At 36.7% G+C, this 18,260-nt stretch overlaps 1 protein-coding gene across 11 annotated transcripts in view; it reads right to left on the bottom strand.

Moving 5' to 3' along the window:
- The window catches only part of LOC141904043 (tRNA-dihydrouridine(16/17) synthase [NAD(P)(+)]-like), a 100,491-nt gene that overhangs the window by 50,151 nt on the left and 32,080 nt on the right, over positions 1 to 18,260 (bottom strand). For 3 of the 11 annotated variants that reach the window (XM_074792488.1, XM_074792484.1, XM_074792485.1), the window contains exon 2: positions 12,370 to 12,496. The exons of 6 other annotated variants lie outside the window; for them this stretch is intronic. The gene's annotated coding sequence lies outside the window, so the exon portion shown is untranslated. Of the gene's footprint in view, positions 1 to 12,369; positions 12,497 to 14,662; positions 14,774 to 18,260 lie in introns of those variants that run through there. 2 more of the 11 variants (XM_074792487.1, XM_074792491.1) reach the window with 2 other exon arrangements.

Here is an 18,260-nt window from a genome sequence, read left to right as displayed (position 1 = left end):
CGTCAATCCTATTTGCCCGAAAATTAAAATATCTATTTAAAAGGAATTTTGAAATCAACTTGAAATGTGCATTCACTACGACCAAAATTAAGAATTTTTTCTCTTTGAAATGTGCTACCCCTAAATCGCTGAAGGCTAAAGTCATATATAAATTTAATTGTTTATGTGATATAAACACTTCCTATATTGGGAAAACTAAACGACATTTGGCCATCAGGATTAAGGAACACAGATCAAAGACTTCTGCGATTGGACAACATCTCGCAATTTGTCACACTTGTGATCAGGAATTCAGTAACAACAAATTCAAAATTCTAGACAAAGGTTCATCTGATCTCGACTGTAAAATTAGGGAGGCCCTGTTTATTAAAGCGCAACGACCCTCTTTAAATCAACAATTATTTCAAAACGGCTCATCCTTTATCCTAAATGTATTCAAATAATTAGTTTGTAATTAAATACTTGGTTTGTAATTAGCTTAGAATTTAGCACTTGTAATTTTGTAACTTATGTTGTATATAAACCTGTAGTTTAATCATTTGATTCACTTATAACCCTATAAACCCCTAAATTCCCTCCGGTACAGCAGTGGAGACACTATGTGGTATTGAAAGGGTTAATACAAACTATTAGTTTGGTAGCTAAAAATGTGAAATTTAATTATCATTTCATGCTTATTTCCTATTCATTTTAGGCTTGAGTTCAAATTGCTTTAGGTGTTTGCTGGCGACAGCATTTGAGGGAGACAACTATCCATTGTTTACTGCTGTAGATGGTAAGCACCGGTGTCACAATCTATATTGGAACTTGCTTATTTTTAGTTGTTCGAAAGATTTTTCATGTATGCATTAATAGAAATACTACCGGAAATATGACCAGTAAGCAAGATGCTGAAGGGGTACTTTACGTGTCTATCGAGAAAACTGGAGGCAGAAGATCTGTAAGCTTTTAACTAACATTTCATTTGTCTTGTCTACATTTCCAATGCAGTATTTTAGTGAGTGCTGGTTAGTATATTTTGTTCATTACTTCTGATCTAATTTTAGATCATTTACAGAAATGTTCAAGGCCAATTGGTCTCAAACAAGTAAGTGCACTGCCATAAATTATTATTGTATTGTGAGTTTCATATGTGAAACATTTGTTTTATGAAAATTATTGTTCATCAAATTTTTCTTACAGCAACTTGCGTGAAGTGTGGCAATCAGAGTACAGTTATGGACACAAACCTGTGTGTTTCTCTGCCATGCTTGGTTGGTACAGTAAATATTTTGTATTGGGAAAATTTTAATTTCCCCCTCATAAATTTGTGTGTATCTTTGAGCAAAAAGTATGCACATTCAAATGTTAATAAGATCTGACGATGCACCAATCCTTGATACAGGTAGTAAGTTAATCTGGTCTTTAGAAATGGCTCTATATGCTTTATAAAACATAAATTAGGGTTTTCTGACTTTTGTCGAAAACCCTCTTGTAATTCTGTTGATTATTATTATTAGGGTTTTCTGTTACATCACAGAAAACCCTATTGAGATTCGCGTGTTTCTTATTATTATTATTATTATTATTTTTTTTTTTCCACACATTTTTTGTCAAAAGTACATAGGCTTTTTTACATTACCGCTGTTGCCGATACAATCCGTCTGATATCATTCAGCTCAGTTCGATCTACAAATACTCCGTGCGAATTTTGAAGAATCAACGTTACAAAAGCACTGTCGGGCCGTAAACATCGAAAATTGAGCCCCATTCAAAGAGCCGACATGTTTTTCTAAGTCGTCTTTCCGAAATCTACCGCACGTTTCTTGGGTCACATCGATTATCAATTCAAGCATAAATTAACAAATTTATTACCCAAAGATTGCACATTCTGTCGTGGTTTTTAAAAACTAATTTTAACAATAACCCATTTTCCTCATCAAATTATAATACCAATACACAGGAAATTTACTACTTTAGATTTTAAAAGCACTGTCGAGCCGTAAACATCGACCAATCGACGTGTGTCACTACATCGTCGTTCCGGGAATCAGCTGCGAGTTTCTCCTCATTCTGAGAATCAAATCAAGTACAAATTAATTTATTACTACCAGTGATTTGGCTGCGGGCGTCAAGCAGTTAATTTAGCAATACCTATTTTTCTTTACCAAATTAACCGTGTATTAACTAAGATAAATCATGAGTGTACCGGGGAGTCGTAGGCCTAAAGTAAACACGCCGAAGAGATATAGCGGCGAAAAGCTGTTATGTCGACGAGGTATCAAAATAAAATAATATATTACTTTATTCGGCCGCGGGCCTCTATATCAATACCATCAATACTCTATATTTCCTACAGTACATACCAATCATTGTCAAATCCACAAGGTATTTACTAAATACAGTATATAACACACTCCTTTCCGTATGCTGGAGTCACACTTGACATTCGGAGTAAGCGTTCGCTGTGGGGGAAAGGAAATCGTTCGCTGTGTCGCTTGAAGTGTTTATCGAGTTTTACGCGACCTTAAAGCTTTAGTATGGTGGCTGATAAGATAAAAAAACACGAATATGCAAATGAGGGCGACATTACGACAAAACTAAAATAACGCGAGAAAACAATGATTTTGATTTTGTCGCCCGCGACAATTCATTATTTTGGTTTTATCACCCACGACAATTCATTACTTTGGTTTTATCGCCCGCGACAATTCATTTTTTTGGTTTTATGTTTTGTTTTTGTCGCCCGTGACAATTTTCTTTTTTGGTTTTGTCACCCGCGACAATTCAATATTTTGGTTTTATCGCCTGCGACAATTCAATATTTTTGTTTTAATCGCCTGCGATAATTCATTATTTTGGTTTTGTCGCCTGAGAAAATTCATTATTTTGGTTTTATCGCCTGCGACAATTCATTATTATGGTTTTATCGCCCGCAGCAATTCATTAGTTTGGTTTTGTCGCCCGCGACAATTCAATATTTTGGTTTTGTCGCCCGCGACAATTCAATATTTTGGTTTGTCACCCGCGACAATTCAATATTTTGGTTTTATCGCCCGCGACAATTCAATATTTTGGTTTTATCGCCCGCGATAATTCATTATTTTGGTTTTGTCGCCCAAGAAAATTCATTATTTTGGTTTTATCGCCCGCGACAATTCATTATTACGGTTTTATCGCCCGCGACAATTCATTATTTTGGTTTTATCGCCCGCGACAATTCAATATTTTGGTTTTGTCGCCCGCAACAATTCATTATTTTGGTTTTATCGCCCGAGACAATTCATTATTTTGGTTTTATCGCCCGCAACAATTCAATATTTTTGTTTTATCGCCCGCAACAATTCGTTAGTTTGGTTTTATCGCCCGCGACAATTCATTAGTTTGGTTTTGTCGCCCGCGACAATTCAATATTTTGGTTTTATCACCCGCGACAATTCATTAGTTCGGTTTTATCGCCCGCGACAATTCATTAGTTTGGTTTTGTCGCCCGCGACAATTCAATATTTTGGTTTTATCACCCGCGACAATTCATTAGTTTGGTTTTGTCGCCCGCGACAATTCTTTTTCAGTCCACTTGGACTTTAGTCCCAGCGGGCTATTGTGTTCACTTTTCGTCCGTCCGTCCGTCCGTAGACGGAATCCAGTTATTTTGGGAAGTTTTGAAGACGCTTCAAGGTAATGTCTTGATATTTGGTTTATACATGTATCTACCCTAGACACATCGTCAGCCCAAAAACTGGCCCTGTCAGATTCAAGATGGCCAACTGGTAGCCATTGTTGTTTGCCAAAATCAGCACTTTTTAAACATTTTCGAAGTTTTCATGGGGAAATTTTGAAGACGCTTTGATCAATTACCTTGATCTTTCGTTTATATTTGAATCTACCAAAGGCCCATCAGCATAAGAAAATTGGGTCGATCTGACTCAAGATGGCCGTCCTATGACCTTTTTAGTGCCCAAAAATGTCAATTTTGGCCAGAATTCTAGGTCCTGTAGCTTCCTACTGGTTTGCCATTTCTCATTGCAACTGCTGATGGGTATTCTTTAGAGAGGGATGTTTTATACCTGGGACTGGTATTTTTGATCAGCCAATTATGACGCAATTGGCGGCCATTTTGGTGTCATCAATACTCATTCGTAGGTGGGAAAAAGTTTTTCCACATTAAATTGATACCTAAGCATATTGTGTTACTATATTCAATTGGAAAGTTGTAGCCCATAACGTGTTCTATGATTTTGGTGAGTTTCAAGGTCATTGGTTTTAGTATGTGGCCATCAGGGGGCGTTGAATAATACAATAACTTAGTATTGCTATATTATATTTGTACCAAGGCATATTTTGTTACCATGATCAATTGCAAAGTTGTAGTTCATGACATCGTCTATGATTGTGGTGAGTTTTTAAGGACATTAGTTATTTCATATAGTCACGAGGGGGCGTTGAATAGTAGAAAAGCTTAGTTTTTCCTTATTAGATTGGTACCTAGGCATAGTTTGTTACCATGATCCATTGCAAAGTTGTAGATCATGACATCGTCTATGATTGTGGTGAGTGACATTAATTATTCCATATAGTCACCAGGGGGCGTTGAATAGTAGAATGGCTTAGTATTTCCTTATTAGATTGGTACCTAGGCATATTTTGTTACTATGATCAATTGCAAAGTTGTATTTCATGACATGTACTACGATTGTGGTGAGTTTTAAGGTCATTGGGTTTTGCATATGGTCACCAGGGGCGTTGAATAGAAGAATAACTTAGTATTTCCATATTAAATTGGTAACGAGGCATATTTTGTTATGCCAGCGACAATTCATTATTCTGGTTTTGTCGCACGCAACAATTCAATATTTTGTTTTTGTCGTCCGCGACAATTCATTATTTTGGTTTTATCGCCGCGACAATTCAATATTTTGGTTTTAACGCCCGCGACAATTCATTATTTTGGTTTTGTCGCCCGTGACAATTCAATATTTTGGTTTTGTCACCCGCGACAATTCATAATTCCCCGTGGTTTTGTCGGAACATTAAGTTTTTTGGTCGAACAGTGTGTTAAGGTCGTTTTGGAAATTTACTCGGTCTGGTATATTTTGGATTACTGTGTATGTCATTTGCCAGGACATTAAACAGAAGACGACTTAGGATACTACCTTGCGTGACTCCACTAGTTAGACCGTCTCATTCCAAGATGAGGCGTCCCGTTGATTTCGGTTACAAGTTTCTGTTCAGAGATAACTGCTGAGCCATTTGGGCGACCTATCATTGATAGTTTCCTCATAGCCTCTTTAGTAATGGCTGATGTTGAGCCTTATCAAATGCTTTGTTGAAATCCACTGTTGAACAGGATTTTAAGACTGTGCAGAAAACCCGTTATCGCTGCTTTGCAGCTATATTTATTATTTATTTTCCGCCTATTTTCGTCAAATAAAATCCATCTCCATTCAGATTCGGCAATTAAAAGCTTCTAAAAGAAATGTGTACATTGATACTGTAATAACGGTCTCTCTGAACCAGCAGATTTTCTAAATGTACTGTCTATCTTATTTGAAACTTGAAATTAGTTACCGGAACTAGGTTACTGTCAATAAAGAATTGAATTGAACCTGAATGCGCATGTACCGATAATTCGTCCAAAAGAGGAATGCTCCGAGAATATCAGGTCTGAGCCAAGACTTCACGGGTCCGGCGTTCGCGAGTCCTACAGGTTTATGAACATTTGTTTGTTGTTACCTCTTTTATATTGTTGTTTTCTTGTTATAGTGGTTATTTTATTTAAGTATATTGCCGATCTGTTCATGTAACAAAGGCGTCAATAAATAATTTTTGATTTGATAAAATTTGTAAATCAAGGTTGCTGAGTCGCGGGTCTAGAATAACGTTCGACCACATTCAGACAATTCAGCTTCAGAGAGAAAAGAAACGACAGAAAAGTATCAGGTGATTATCGATAGCCTACTGGAACACACAGTTGCCAAAAAGTGTTAGGCCTGTGCCGGTTGGTGCGTACTGGGGCAAAAATATACCGGTTGGTCTGTTGGTTCATTTGTGAAGTGTGGAAACTAAGTACGCCTACTGCACCGGTATTTATTTGTCTATCTAGATGATCTAGATCTAGGGCCTATTATAGTAGCCAATACCATTTTAAGTACGAAGTTGTTACCCGTACATGTCTGTACGGCGATCTCCACAGGTTAACCCTACATGAGTTCCTGTAATCAACGTATGCACATGTGTGAAAGAATAGGGTTTTGGTTAGGTGAGGCTATATGTAAATTAACTTCCATCAACCTTGCAGTTGCGTTCTGTGGCTCAATTGGTAAATCACTGGACTACTGTTGGATTTTTTTCATTTGGTTTCGAATCCCAATATTGCAAGTCAGAGCGTCAACGTACTCCCATACAGCAAACCTGTGGAAATCACTGTACAGTCACGTATGGGTAACTCGAGCGTTTTAGTATTGAGCGAGTACGATAAGCCTACCATGCCTACGTACTACAAACACAACTTTTTCCCTCTTTGGCCCTACACTGATGTTACTATAACTGGTGCCATTATCACATAGATAGGATTTGGTCAGGACTAGCCTAAAGTCTAATTCAGTCTATTGCACTATTTACGCAGAATACCACACGCAGAATAGCTAATTGATTTGAGCCTTGCGATTAAATTTTGCTAAGGCCTTGTCTGACCTGCTGACATTTATATTCAAGCCTAGATCCAAAACCTTCGTGTGGTCATGGCTTGTATACCACGGCTTGTATACCGATTTCAAGTCCTTGACTGTTAAGTGTACGATACAGCTGTACGCATTATAACAATGGGAATAGTAAGGGCCTATTGATTGGGCTTATTATTTCCTGCTTTAGAAATTCAAAATTCGAAATTAAAGCCTAAAGTTCATTCAAATATCCAACATCAGTGAAAGTTTGAAAACTGTATGCATGTATTGTTTACAATATAGGTTTTCATGTTCTATGAATGTTTTGCAGTTCAAATGGGTGTATGCAGATTCCAATGTCAAACACATGAAATCAAATGGTTAAGGGCAGTCAACACCAAGAACTCTCTTCGGCCGATGTTGCATCATATGATAGAAGATCTGATTCTTTCATGTCAAGCAAAATGATTCAACACGATCGACATAACACTGGAAAAGGTTTGCAGTGACTTACAGTTCATTTCATTTAGTCCGTGTACTTTTTAGCCAATTTGGATTTGATTGTAATTTAAACTCTGGAATCGAGAGACAAGTAAAGCAAGTGGAAAAAAGTTATGCTTAATTCTCATATTCGAATTTAATTCAAATTCATTTTATTACATCATATTTACAAAGCATATCATTGGTTCATACAGTAATTGAAATTAGGACAGAACAAATATTATTGTAGAATTTTCAAAAAGGTAATGAATATCTATAACGAAATGAAGATATTTTTTTAATAACTAAGAGTGAATGTCCCATTTATTTGGAAACACACGTTACTAGTCGAATAGGTTAGATATTTACTCACATGTAGCACGCAAATTTATAATTTATGGAAAAGGTATGGAAAATGAAATTGGCCTTCCCGTGGGCACCCTTTTATGGTTTGACTTTTTCATTGAAATTTGTGATGGGCATACTTTAGGATACCGGTTAGATCTTTGGCATAGACGGGTTATCGATCAGTCAGCTGTCACATAATTGGCGGCCATCATACAGTCCTCAATTCTAGGTGAAAAAGAAGAACGGGAGGGACGTATTATCAACAATTATGGCCGATTCGTTGGTTGAGTGGGTCTTTCAAAATGTACGTACGGTAGGGGGGGGGGTCAATAAAATAAGTACCAAGATCGTACAAGGGGGAGTGCATGGGGGTCTAAAAAACCGCAAAATTGGCCGTACATACTATTTGAACACTCCCCAACCAGTTATTCTTTCTCGCCCCAAGGGGAGTTGAATATTATACAGATTGTCTATTTATAATGGATATTTTGCAACCACAATCAATTGCAAATTTGCATCATGACATTTTTGGTGGGTTTCAAGGTCATCATTGGTTTTGGTATATGTTTGTCAGGGGCTTTGAATATTGAAATTGACATATTTTCCAGCATTTCAATCCACTCTTCAAGTGGGCATGGAATCCCTGGACCCCTCATGGGTACACTGGACATTTATCCATTGTTGGGCTAAAATAGCCATATATAGTCCCATTTGTACCAGAAGCGTTATGTTTCATCAATTTAATATACTGCCACTTGAAACCTGGTTCCCATTTGTTTGTTTTTAAATAATCACATTATTCATCATACACAATGGAGAAAATTAATACATTTGAAGAGATTTCATTATATATTTTGAGCAAAAACAGGTAAACATGTAAAACAGTCATCCCTCTGCTATTTTTGCCAGCTCTGGAACGCGCATGGATAGTACATGTAAATTCAAATACAATTACAATTGCTTGTTGTTAATTATAATTTGAACATGTTTTTCATTCTAGAAATTGCTACTTCAAGATATCCATGCACAGAAAGGGACATTGAACAGACGATGTCTAGTCAGCTCAAATACGCACTGTATAGAAAAGGTGGCAATAAGGCACGATGGACTGGCACGATAGACTCGCACGATAGACTCTGACACAAGTAGTGTTTGAACTTTTTGATGTAATTATTTTAGTTTATTTTTAGCGCACTTGGGACTTAAGTCCCAGCGGGCTATTGCGTTCACTTACAACAATATTGTTTGAGGTTTTTAGGTCGAGTGAAATGGCTTAACCCTTTGGTGCCTGAGGGGTTCGGCCGGTAAATCTACTAATCAGCCTGAGCAATTTCTATTGTTTCTATGAATGATGAAGACGACTGATAATGAAATTGCTATTACTTTTTTATTTTTGGTGCTACAGCATTCAACCAAGTATCGAATTAAAGGTATATTCTAGCAGAATTAGAATCCATTGTCAAAATTTATACATATGGTAATGGGGGCCAGCTAGAAAATTTTGGGTGAAATTCTTTTGGTGAAATTCTGAAAATGGAACTCTCTCTTATCTTGCCCTTATCAGAATAATCAATTGCAGGGGATTCCATAGACTGTTTCTAACAACATATAAAAAATTAGGGCATAAGGCCAAAAAATAAAAAAGTAAAAGCAATTTTTCCTCAGAAATTCAAAACCAGATTTCAAAATTTTGCACACGCTGAAATTTCAGATTTAAGTTACCAACACGTTTTATTCATTTCAGCTTATAACAAATGTTGGCAATTACAACCTATAATATTCATTAGTTGTCTACTCTCCTCTTTCCTCTCTGAACTGATTTTCCAGCTTTTTGTGTCTCACCATAACAGTACAAGACGAAAACTATATCATCCTAATTATCTATATCACTTCCTGGGGATGAGGGGATAAATCAAGGTCACTGTCAGTGTTGCTACCCCTAGGCACCAAAGGGTTATTTGTTTTCAATAATGTTTTGTTTTTAATTTTTATAAACTGCATTGAAAAAGATGTGGAACAGACAATGTCGAGCCACCTAAAGTATGCACTATGAGTGCATTCCATTATCTTCTCCGAATAAGTCTGGGTATATCCCTGGGGATCCATTTATCCGTCACGTGATAGTTTGGGCTCCCCCAGGGAAGTTTAAAATGAGAGACACTCGGAGCAGGTTACTTAAACTTCCCCTGGGAAGCCCAAACTACCACGTGACGGATAAATCAAACGCATCCAAGTGATTCCCGGGTATACCCAGACTTACTGGGAGAAGATAATCGAACGCGCTACATGAAAGGTGGCAGTAAGGCACAATAGACTTGCACGATAGACTCTTTACACAAGTAGTGTTTGAACTGAGGTACAGTTCCTCTTACTCACATGTAAAGCCACTTAAAGTATGCACCATATATAGGGACACCAATATTGTTTCATAATTTTGAAACAGTTGATGATAAACCATTCAGTTGATTTTAGATTTTGTTGGATGGGAACATGTAGTTGTGCAAAAGCCTCTTATTATCAAAGGAATATTGCTCTCTCGATTAGTATGTCAGATAGTGAAAAGTAATGTTCGTACTTCATTTTGAATTATCTAAGCATGAGCTGTCCACAGATAAGGGAATTTTGAAGTATCTTGCTAAAATCAGGGAATACAGTATCACATTATTGTCTCATGGTAAAAGATGAACTTTGTATTTAGAGTAAAAAATCGACTTGCTCAACCATTTTCAGTATTTTTTGTTAGGTTTGTTGATTTTTGTAAACTCACGGGTGCCTCGACAATGGATGCCTGTAAATCTATGAACATGATTAATCGTTTTTCAATAAACAATTTTAAAAATAATTTCAGCTTGTTTTGTCAGTAGTTATCTTCAACATCTTTTCAACGTGGACATGTGACCTCTATTTCAACTTCTTATCAACGTTTAATGAAGGTTGTAAACTGACGTCAGGTCAACATTAATTTCAACCTAAATTCAATATTCGCTTTCAACATTGATTCCACGTAGAACCGTGACGTATTTTCAATGTTATCAACACAACATTGATTCAATATCTATAAATTACGTCAGCTCAACTTTCATTTTAAACTTAAAATCAATCAAAATTAAACATCTAGTTCAACGTTTCATAAACGTTGATAGTAGGTTGATGCGCTTGCAGATGCAGTTACTGGTATAAATTGAAAGGCATGGAAGATGCTATCAAAATGTCATCATAGTTTCAACAGTCGGCATTAATTAAGAAAAAATCCATCAGTTTACTACTTACGTCATGGTTTACAATCAAATACAATAGAATGTGAGATCATAGACAGGTTTATCTGTGTTTGACTGAAACCAATAATTCTTACAAACTAAATAAACATTTAAGTAAACTGCTGTTTATGAAGTATGCAATATTTTTGTTACCTGTCTTTATTTCCCCTTCAATGTTTGCTCAACCAGGGGAGTCATATTTGGCATAGTCACATTATAGTTGTTATTATGGTATAAAGACTCGTCTTAATTGCAAAAATGCCAATGATCAGTAATAGTTGGTAGCCTTTAATAAGTTTACAATTAGACCTTGAACTAAAGGTGAATATAAGTTTGCTCTATTCCATTTATTAATGCAATGGATGATAACTTTATTTGCGATGTTTTGATAAATTTTTAAATTTAGTCTTGTCAATTAAATGAATGAATGTACTATACGAGCAAAATTCCTGAAAATGCCAAAGGGGTAACATATCACAAACATTTTAATGAATGTAGGTACATGTACAAGGCATCAGTAAGGTAGAATGATACCTGCAACAACTAAAAGGATTCTGAATCCCTTTAGTTGTTGTAGGTGTTCATTGTTTCATTGTTTGTAGCTTTTGAGTTGAATGTTAAGTTGATGATAAATGTTAAAAACCCACTATATACAAATTACTACATGTAGTTTAAAAATCAAGAAATTATTAAGTCAAAGATTTTAAAAGACACAACGTTTCGATCACACTCTAGAGATCATCTCATGATCACACTCAAGAAGACAGGAAAGAGCCCAATTTTTACTGGACCCGTTCTTATCCATTATGATAAAACAAATGAGTCATACAGTCAGTTATTTCAGTCAATGATGAAAGCAAATGACAAAATAGTAAATGTCGCAGCATTTGGTACAGATGGCGAAACAAATTTTAGCAACGCTGCACACAAATTTTTTACTGGTGCTATACATTTACGTTACACACGTCATTTTGAGGCCAATGTGAAAGATCAATTAAAAAATGTTGATTCTGTAACTAAAGCTAATGTATTGTTTCAAGTATTTGGCGATAAACATTCACCTGGACTAACTGACTGTTCGGTAAAAGAATTCGACATCAAACTGACGGAATTAGTTAGTGTTTGGGAGCTTACTGGTAAAATGAGTTCATTTATCAAGTATATGAAATCAAAATCAGATATGATTAAGAAAAGTATTCTCCAGGACGTCCGGACTAATGCAGGACTTGGAGCGTCCCCTCCGAAATTTTATACAAACAGTTAGGAAAGTACAAATGCAAAGTTAAGGAATTGGATGCAAAGAAGGGAAATGGGTCTGTGTGCATTCGTAAAATCTTTACACCAATTAATCTTGGACGAACGCGAAGAGATAATAAAGGCATATGCCGGTATATCGGAAAGTTTTGAAGTTAGGCAAGAATTTAGTAAGTTTTTATTAAAACCTGCATTTTTTTATATGAACGTAGATGAGAAATTTTTATCTCAAGCTAGATCTCTCACTATGCATGCTCTTCATGGTGAATATCCATGCAATTTCTTTAATGCAACATTGTCTGTATCCCCTCAACAAGCCAAAGCCCACTACAACGTTAGCGTAAGCGAATCAATATTGAAGGGTGTATGTTAAAAGGCATCCTCCTTACTTAAAAATTTGTCAGCTATTCTTCCAGCACCTTCAACCGATGGCTCATTACTGAACTATAGCCTTATTAGCGAGCCGTCTGCTATAGATAATCAAGTTACTTTTTCTTTGAAGAACAGCAAATGCTTCTGTAAATGCAATCAATACAAGTTTCATTATTTTTGCTCACATAGCATTGCTGTTGCAGAAAAATTGAAACTTTTATCACATTTCTTGACATGGCATAAGTCAAACATTTGACGCAGTAATCTATTTAATATATCGACATCGGACATACGATTAAATTCACTTGGAACAGGAGAAATAGGCAACGTTTAACCACAACTACCTCAACATTCCCCTCAAGATTTCCAATTTACATTTCTTCACGGAAGGGTTTGCTATGGTTGCTGAACAAATTTTACACCAGAAGAAAAAGAGAACCCTAATGATCTTTGTATTCGGCATTTAGATTTCAGGTCCTACCCTTGCCCAGTTACAGGAAAAATTAAAATGACCAAAAATCTGCATGATATTCATCAATATGAAGCATCCAAATTTTGTACCAGAAAAGTTAGTAATTTGTCCAGAAATTCGCGAAAAGCTTAGTCCTGAGCATTTGAAAAAGCTTACCCATTTCTTCAATGAGGTCTAAATTTATAAAATAATGTAAATCCTGTTAGAATTTCCTTATGTTCAGATTATACATACATGTTTTCAGTCATCAGATGTTTATCAAGAGTTTGATAATGTATAAGACTAGAAAAGGTCTGATTTGCTTGAGCGTCGGGTGGCCTAGCTCAGTCAGTTTTTGTGGTTCACACCTGTTAAAGGATAATGATATGCCTACCAACTGAAATTTGTTATACGTTGGCAAGGATTTTGAAATTTCAAATCATGGAGTCACTTTTCTCTTTTCAACCCCTTCAAATGCAGTCTTTTTGCAATCCATCAATACAGTTTAAAATGGATTAAAAAATGTTTTAGGCCAACTGCCAGTCTTTTCTGGTCCTATTAAGACTTTTATGAGGTATGTACCAATACTAGGGGTCCAAGTACACCATGCCCATTTGGGAAGTGGTTTCAAATGCTCAACAATGCCACAATTTCAATATTCAACGCCCCCTGGTGACCATATACAAAAACCAATGACCTTGAAACTCGCCACAATCATAGAATATGTCAGCAGCTATGATCTTTAATTGATTGTGATAACAAAATATGCCTCGTTACCAATTTAATATGGAAATACTAAGTTATTCTACTATTCAACGTCCCCTGGTGACCATATGCAGAACCCAATGATCTTGAAACTCACCACAATCATGAAACATGTCATGAACTACAACTTTGCAATTGATCATGGTAACAAAATATGCCTAGGCACCAATCTAATAAGGAAATACTAAGTTATTCTACTATTCAACGCCCCCTGGTGACCACATAGAATATCTTATGTCCTTAAAACTCACCACAATCATAGACGATGTCATGAGCTACAACTTTGCAATCGATTGTGGTAACAAAATATGCATAGGTACAAATATAATATAGAAATACTAAGTTATTGTATTATTCAACGCCCCCTGGTGGACACATACAAAAACCAATGATTTTGAAACTCACCAAAATCATAGAACATGTTATGGGCTACAACTTTCTTATTGATTGTGGTAACAAATTATGCTTAATAGGTATCAATATAATGTGGAAAAACTTTTTCCCACCTACGAATGAGTACTGATGACACCAAGATGGCCGCCAATTGCGCCATAATTGGCTGATCAAAAATACCTGTCTCAGGTATAAAACATCCCTTTCCAAAGAATACCCATCACAAATTGCAATGAGAAATGGCAAACAAGTAGGAAGCTACAGGACTCAGAATTCTGGCCAAAATTGACATTTTTGGGCACTAAAAAGGTCATATGCGACCATCTTGAGTCCGATCGACCCAATTTTTCTTATGGTGATGGGCTCTTGGGGGATTCAAATATATACGAACGATCAAGGTAACTGATCGAAACGTCTTCAAAATTTCCCTCAAAAAGTTCAAAAATGTGTAAAAAGTGCTGATTTTGGCGACCAACAATGGCTGCCAGTCGGTCATCTTGATTCTGACAGGGCAATTTTTTTGGGCTGAAGATGTGTCTAGGGTAGATACATGTGTAACCCAAATATCAAGACATTACATTGAAGCACCTTCAAAACTTCCCAAAATAACTGGATACCATCTACGGACGGACGGACGAATGAAAAGTGAACGCAATAGCCCGCTGGGACTAAAGTCCCAAGTGGGCTAAAAACTGACTGACCTAGGCCACCTGATGTGCTCTCAAGTCAAGTTAAAGTAGACATTAGATAACCCGGTGTCATCCACGTCTCCATCCCCCAGCGCATGCGCAGTTAAATGATGTATCTTTTTACTGAAGAATAAAATACATAGTTAGTTGTAATACGGAAGTCAAGGCTTCAAGTTGATTCTTTTGACATCATGCCGTGACCAGGATCTTCGAATCAGAAAAAATGTGGGTGCAAGATGCTCAAACCTTGCACTTCCCTGATGTCATGGAGCATATTGACTCCATCCAATAAATCCACCAAAGGACCCGATGGAGACAAATTTGGACACCTCCTTCGAAAAATTCCTTCTGGAGTGCCGGATATGATCAAACCAAACTTCGACCATATTAACTTGGTCTCGGGATTGTAATAGCACGGTATATTTTCTATTCAAGTTCTTTAGATTTCTACACATAAAATGTTACGAAATATTATTTCAGACGCTTTTGTACAAGTGCATGTAATTGACACTAACATATTACATACCGTATCGGTTAACCTGGAAAAGCTTTTACTTTGTAGTGAGTGCTTTAGTTTTATTAGAAAAACTACCAAATGAAAACACAGGCTTGTAGATACATGGGCCTGAAGGGTTGAAACACCTCTCTACAAGGCGAATTGCACCAACATTTCTACGCATCAATATTTTTATCAGCTAGCTAAACATGACGCCCAATAGTTATTATTGCTTACATCTATGGCGATGCAGTACAATGCGTCAAAATTACGTATCGTTCATTGTTCATTTATTGGACGTCGAGTGTATGGTGAAAGTCAACCAGTCACGCATCAATAAACATAGTTTAATAACTACAACTGCTAAAAGTATACTTAAAAAATTTACTTTACTTTCAAAAGGTATCAATTTTGACGAACTACTATTATATAATGAGTGCTGTAATAAGTTGCTTGATAACGTTTAATTTTGAAATTGTAGGTTGTAATTGGCAAGAAATCCGGAACTTCAACGATCAAAGATGTTGAAAGAGAAATGGTAGTTGGCAATTTGTGTTTATTAGACATGGCAAAATATGCAGATTACTGGCCTCAAATAGGCGAGGTGATGGAAATAAATGACGAAGTTATAAAACTACGGTGGTATAAAGGGGGGTTGACTGGAAAGATAGAACCGGAGGTTCTATTCAAAAACGGCAATGGAAAAATTGACTGGATAGAGGAAGTTAGTCGGCCCGTAATAACGGCAAAGACTGTACCCAAGCCGTCAACCTCTAAGTCAAAGAAGAAGAAGTCCGTACCCAAGCCATCGACCTCTCAGTCAAAAAAGAATAAAAAGCAATTGAATAAAATTGAAAAAGTTAAATTCTTGGAGGACTTCATACAGAAACGTGATAAGCCTGATGATCCGATCACTGAAGTCGAACTGAAACGTATACTAGAATCTTTGAAGGACATTGGTGACAAGACAGAAAAGATAACTTTACCACAATTGAAGTCTCTTCTAGAAGTGGCACTATGATTTTGGTAGAAAAAGGAGATGTAACGTGTTCAACTAGCTTTCAATTCTCCAGAAGGCAAGGATTAATTTTACCTACAAATTATATTACATCATGAATGTATTTCTATAAATAATCTATACACAATGCATGTGATGTCCTTAGATCTGCTTAGGCCAAAAGAGGGTGCAGGCTGCCCTGCCCCATTTTTAGCTACCTGTGTGCCCCAAAAACACCCTTGGTGGTGCCATGCTGTATAAATGAGAACTAGCCACTATTACCTACTTGTTCTTTCATTTTATTCAAATTTTCAAGTTTTCCCTGCCCTTGAAGCATGAAAATCATGCATAAGGTTGCCTTCAAAACCTGAAAATTGTGCCTCAGTGACCTTTTTCCTGCAATGAAGTTGAGCCCTTCTCAGATCCTAGGGGCATCACTGAATTTGTTGGCCTTCTTTATATCTTTCAGGCCCAGTACCTGGTTATTACACAGCGAATGAAACACATGGAAGTATATTTCTGAAATACATGGATGAGCCACTTTGCAATGATATACTTTTCCAAACAAACTTGTATATAAATCAGAAAGACCGACATATATCGCCAATAACGCAAGAGGAACTGTATGGTTTTATGGGAGTCAACATAGTTATGGGATACCACGTACTTCCCAGCTGGATGGATTTTGGAAAACAGACTTTGATTTGGGAGTGCCATATGTGTCATCTGTCATGCCTAGGAACAGATTTGCCCAGATCCTATCTAATTTGCATGTTAACGACAATAGCGAGATTCCCGAAAACAATACTGACAAGTTGTTCAAGTTGAGACCACTGATTAGTGCAGTAAATCAGAATTTTGTGAAGTTGTACAATGTCTCTAGAAGGTTTAGTATAGATGAAAGCATGAAAAGGTTCAAAGGGCGCCACTCAATCAAACAGTATAATCCTATGAAACCCATCAAAACGGGCTACAAACTGTGGATGAGGGCTGACCCTGATGGATATATATCTAAGTTTGATGTGTATCAAGGTAATGATATAATATAAACTCATGTTTCTGTATTATTGTACATGTATTGTTTTGTGCAACACTGTATATGTAAAGATGGTACTATGAGAAGTGCTGCCACCTAACGCTATATTGGTAAAATAAAAACTCTCTTTGTTCTCTCTCTCAATGGACACAGTCGTTAATGTGTTGGTGTCTTTGTTCCTCTCGTATATTTGAGTTCAGTAATCCGTCATCATCCGGAGACCGTGACCTAAAGATGGCAACAGGTAAGGGTACCTCTGGGCAGGATAACACTGATGATCATGATGAAGACCTGGATATGTAGGCCTTGGAGAGGAAATTGTCATCTCTCTGTGTTCAGACCTAGTTGATAAAAATCATCAAGTCTATTTTGACAATTTTTTCACTAGCATTCCGCTATTGGAATATTTAAATGTGACCCATGTTTTGCCTCTCTGTCATTCATCGTTTGAATTCGATTGATGGTTTGACAAAAGGGTACCATCCATTGTAACTTATCATCCATGCTCCCTCTTTTTGAAGTTTCATTTTTTTACATTTATCTTATCATTATTTTATAGGTCCTGGTTATGGAAAGAAGAAAAAAGCTACAAATTGTTGATGTCCTAGAGGCACTCAGTGACGGAAATGACAGCGACCTCGAAGAATTGTCTGAAGAAACTGGTGATGAAGAAGACTATGGACCTGAACCTAACCAGGACATAAATGAAGACTCAGATGGATTTGACTCTTCAGATGATGAACCCCTAGCGAACTTTGTGAATAATCTGTTAAATGATGTGGACGAATCCCCCACGATGGCGCAAAAAAATTTGATCCACCGGATGCAATTTTCCGAGGTAATCCCCTGACAGAACCAGATGCATTATCTTCGCCGTATAAATACTTCTGTAAATTCATAACAGACGATATGTTGCGGTTAGTTGTACAGTGTTCAAATGAGAACTCCCTTCAAAAAAAGGAACTATAGCTAACCTGTCTATAAAGGAACTTGAAAAACTAATCGGCATGTATCTGTTGATGGGATTAGTAAAAATGCCTGGTGTGCGCATGTATTGGGAGACTGAAACCAGATTTTCGCC

The sequence above is a fragment of the Tubulanus polymorphus genome, chromosome 4, assembly GCF_964204645.1.
Source record: "Tubulanus polymorphus chromosome 4, tnTubPoly1.2, whole genome shotgun sequence".
Classification (NCBI taxonomy): Eukaryota; Metazoa; Nemertea; class Palaeonemertea; order Tubulaniformes; family Tubulanidae; genus Tubulanus; species Tubulanus polymorphus.
Note: the sequence above shows the minus strand (reverse complement) of the source record. Positions and strands in the feature narration are given on the sequence as shown.